Source organism: Jaculus jaculus, chromosome 6 (genome assembly GCF_020740685.1).
Source record: "Jaculus jaculus isolate mJacJac1 chromosome 6, mJacJac1.mat.Y.cur, whole genome shotgun sequence".
Lineage (NCBI taxonomy): Eukaryota > Metazoa > Chordata > Mammalia > Rodentia > Dipodidae > Jaculus > Jaculus jaculus.
Genome location: NC_059107.1, coordinates 165,816,637 through 165,821,401, shown reverse-complemented (window position 1 = coordinate 165,821,401; position 4,765 = coordinate 165,816,637). Strand labels below are relative to the sequence as shown.

The window sequence follows — 4,765 nt, the reverse complement described above, 5'->3', positions numbered from 1 at the left end:
GCCATTTTATGTAAGTGCCCTTGTTCTTGGTTTCTTAGTTTGTCTCCCACCCTTTTTACACTTTCTCTGGGTTTAAGTGAGGTTGTCTGAGTCTATCTCTTCTTTCTTAGCATATCAGTTATACTACATTACTTTCTAGGGTTTGTGATATTCATTTATAACCACACAAATCCCTTTCTTCATTATTATTATCATTATTTATCTTGGGAGAGAAAGGGAGAGAGAACAAGCCCCCTTTCTCACAACGAGTTCTTTGCTTCTTGCGCTGGCTCTGGGAACATTGCTGTCCACCTCGCAGCCAGCGGCGGGCTGTGCTTACCAACTCTATCACTGCTGTTGCTTTGACCAAGGTATTTGCCACCGCAAATAAGAACATGAGCAAAGTGGTTTGTGTTATGGCCATTTATTTTGTATTAAGGTTCTATACATCCAAAGTTCTGGCATATACATTTTTTCTGCTTTCTGAAGTTCATTTAATATTTTTTGTAGTATTTTTTGTAATATTTTTGTATTTATTGGCAACAAGTTATGTAATCTTTAATTGATAAAACATTTCTCTTCCACCTTTTTTGATGTGTGTAAGTATAATTTTGTGGTGTAGTCTGTGTGGTGCATGTTATATATGCTGCTTACCTGAGCGTAGGCATAACGCACGCTCCCATGAACACATGTGTGAAGGCCAAGTAGAGGGCAGGGTGCCCTTCCCCACCTCTCTTCTACTTGTTTTCTTGAGACGAGTCTCTCAGGGAACTTGGAACTGCTTTTCTTCTTTTTCAGTCAGGCTAGCTGACCAGTGAAACCTCGAAGTTCCTTTCTCTCCATCCCCCATAGAACTGGGGTTACAGGTGTGCATGGCCATGCCCAGCTTTGAATGTGGGTGCCGGGTATCTAACCCAGGCCCTTTTATTCCCTCATGCTTGTGTGGCAATTGCCCTTTCCTGCTGACTCATCTTTCCAGCCCTTTACTTCACTTAAAAAAATTTATTTGTGGGGCTGGGAAAATGGCTTAGTGGCTAAGGCATTTGCCTGCAAACACTAAGGATCCTGGTTCGATTCCCCAGGACCCACGTAAGGCAGATGCACAAGGGGGTACATGCATCTGCAGTTTGTTTGCAGTGGCTGGAGGCCCTGGCGTACCCATTCTCTTTCTCTCTCTGCCTCTTCCTCTCTCTCAAATAAATAAATAAAATGTTTTTTAAAATTATTTATTTATAAGAGAGAGAGAGAGAGAGAGAGGGAGAGAGAGAGAGAGACAGACAGACAGACAGACAGACAGACAGACACAGAGAGAGAGAATATGGGCATGCCGTGACTTCTGCCACTGAAAATGAATTCTAGATACAGGTGCCACTTTGTTCATCTAGCCTTATATAGGTACTGGGGAACCCAGGCTGTCAGGCTTTGCAAGAAAGCACCTTTAACCACTGAACCATCTCATCAGCTCACAGCTTTGAAAAATAATATTGCTAGATATATACTTTGGTGGGGTTTTGTCCTTAACATGTAAATATTTCATCCCCTTCTCCCTGCTTGTATAGTTTCTAAAGAAGACTCTGATCCAATTTTCTTTTTTCTTTTTCTGGATACAAAATGTTTTTATTTATTTTACATTACTCATAAAGCACCATTTTACTTAATAACATCTTTCATATGGATACAAAGCAGTAAACAAAATTTACATATTGGGCCAAATAATAACCTCAAAGTCTCAAAGTCAACATATGCTTAAGTCTGATTTTCTTTTTAGGACTTTGTGTAAAAATTGTTGTCACATTAAAAAATTTATATATGTTATGCTCAGTGACTATGAATATTTGCCGAAAGCTGACTCAACTATATATGCATTTTGCTCATACATACTTCATGTTTCTAACTATGCCAGTGAACTGGTCTCCTAAACCTAAAACTGAATTTCTACATTCCTGCAAATGATAATATCAAAATGTTAAAGAGAGTCAGGTGTGGTGACACATGCCTTTAATCCTGGCACTTAGGAGTCAGAGATAGGAGGATCACTGTGAGTTCAAGGCCACCCTGAGACTAGAGTGAATTCCAGGTCAGCCGGGGCTAGGGTTAGCACCTACCTCAGAAAAAAAAAAGAAAATAAATGTTAATGAGATCAAAGGCAACTTCACCAAAGTGTAAACTTTATGTTCACATTATTGTTTTGAGATAAATTTATGCTCTTTCCAACATATTCTGTGACAAAACTCATTCTTTTAATCTTCACAAGGGTTATTACACCCCAGCCACAGCCATTGCTCCTTCTAAGAATGCACAGTGAGTGCTGTGTGCCTTTTTGTACAGTCCTGCTGGGACAGTCAGGTCTGCATCAGCACGTCGTGTTGCATTTGTAGATGGGAGAGCCAGGCTGGGTCCTGACTTGCTGGTTCTTATTATAAGCCAGAACGACTCCAGCTTCAGCAGGACAGCTCTGCTCCAAGAAGCAGTCTGTGCACGAATACCCAAAGGTGGCTTCGTTGTCTAAGCTGACCCTGGAGCATGCTTGTACGCAATGATGCAGTGGAAGTCTGAAGGGGGCCTCCAAGTCCACAGTGTTGTTGACAAATATCATCCCTTTAGGAGTTTTTCTTCTGCTGAGGTCATCTTGCCATCTCTTCAGAGCAATTCTTTGCTTAGCTTTTTTCACGATGTACTCAGCAATGGCAGGTTGTAAAGTTTTTTTTTTTCATTAAGTTTTGGAATTATTGTTTTGCCTTTCTTTACCTGAGATAAATAATTATGCTCATAGTTAGAGAACTGCTGATGTTGTAATGGACACTTAAAAAGTTTCAAAGGCTCCCAAATATTTGTGGACTCTGGCTATCCTTTCCAGGTTACAAGATGAGACTCCATACCCTTTACTACCTTGCAGTCATACAAGTATTTCACCTCGCAATTGTTTAGATTCCTTTTGGTGATTCCAGTTGATTTACATGTGAGTTTTTCTTTTCTACATAATTTCTGAGGAGTATGAAGTGAAGTAGGCAAGGCACACATCAGGCTCTTTGTGTCTTAGCACTGGCCATCACCATCTTGTGGAGATTTCATTCAAACTGGCACGTTCAGACCAGAGTGCTCAGCCGGCCTGAATCCCTTCCTCCGTCTGGGTTGGCATGGGCCAATTTTCTTTTTCTTAATTTATAGAATTCTTATTTTTATTATTATTAATTTATTTACAAGGTGAGAGAGAGAATGAGTAAGTGCGCCAGAGTCTCTAGCAAATAAACTGCAAATTCATGCACAACTTTGTGCATCTGGCTTTACATGAGTACTGGAGAATTGAACCAAGGTTGTTAGGCATTGCAGGCAAGCACCTTAACCACTAAGCCATCTCTCCAGCCCTTATGTTTATTAATTAGTACATAAAGTAACAGGTTTCCTTCTGACATTCTCATACATTCTTAGTTTTGTTTGACCCTCTCCTCACCCTCTACTTCTTTCTCTCATCCCCCCGCCTCCCCCTTGTACCCTTCCGCCCCCGGTATTCCCCTTTCCACTCTCTTGTCTCATGGGCTCTACTACTGCGTGCCCACTTTCCTCAAAGCCCCGTTCCTCTTCCCAGTCTCATGACTTCTGCAACTCTTACCCACTTTGCTCCTTTAGGTAGAGTGCCCCCCCCCCGCAATCTTCTTCCCAGGCTCCCTTTGTCTTTGTCCATGTCTTTGGAAAGGCTGAGCCTGAGCGTGGCTTGTTGGTGTTCTTTCAGCTTCAGGAGTTGGCTGCTTGCCGTGTCATTAATTCTGGAACATCCTCAAATATTTCTTCTGTTCCTCTTTCCTCTGTTTTCCCATTGCTCCTTTTGTGACTGTCTCATTGATCTTTTCTTTTTTCTTCGCAAGCAGAGCGATAGAGAGGTGGAAGTGGTGGTGTGCTGGTTGGGGGGTTTAAATGTGTCAGGGCTCCTCCCTCTACAAAGAACTCTAGTCACATGCACCACTTCGAGCACGTGGCTTTTGATGGGTACTGAGGAATTGAACTTGAAAGTATCCATTTTCCAGACTTGGGGGTTTTGGGGGCTACTTTCTTGTATGATACTCTCTTCCTGGGTGGGTGTGGCCCACTGATGGTTCCAGTCAGATCTTCCTGCTGTCACATGTGTTGAGGGATGGTGCGCTGACAAAGTTCACATTTGCTCTGTTAAGTTGCTGTCACATTGGGAGGTGAATAAACACAGCTTCTTGGGGGACTTGACACTTTGCCATCACCACTTGGTGTCCTTTTCTTTCTTACAAATGCCTTTGACTTGGAGTGTGTTTTTGACTTTAGCATAACGAGGCTCACTACACACCTTCAGTTATTCTGTGCTCATATCTTTGTTTCTCTTGTTGGTGGATATACTTGGATTGTGCTAAGTCTACTTTGATTGTTTTTGCCTTTCCTGTGGGATTATTTTTTTTTCTGTGCATGTTTGTCTGAATCAATGGTACATCTGGACTCATAATTTCTCCCCTGTTCTGCTCCTTGCCTAATCTTTATCTTTGTCTCCATTATTACTTTCCTATGAATTGACATTTTTCTTTCACTTTCTTTTTTATTTACTTATTTATTTGAGAGGGAGAGAGAGAGAGAGAGAGAGAGAGAGAGAGAGAGAGGCAGAATGAGTGTGCCAGGGACTCTAGCAACTACAAACAAACTCCATACGCATGCATACCTTGTGCATCTGGCTTACATGGATACTGGCAAATGGAATCTGGGTCCTTTGGCTTTGCAGGCAAACACCTTGACTGCTAAGACATATCTCCAGCCCAGTTACTTCTCTTTC

At 41.8% G+C, this 4,765-nt stretch overlaps 1 pseudogene; it reads right to left on the bottom strand.

Annotated features, from left to right (window-relative positions):
• Window positions 1–2,131: 2,131 nt before the first annotated feature.
• LOC101596958 lies at window positions 2,132–2,993 on the bottom strand (annotated as a pseudogene).
• Between the last annotated feature and the right edge of the window lie 1,772 nt (window positions 2,994–4,765).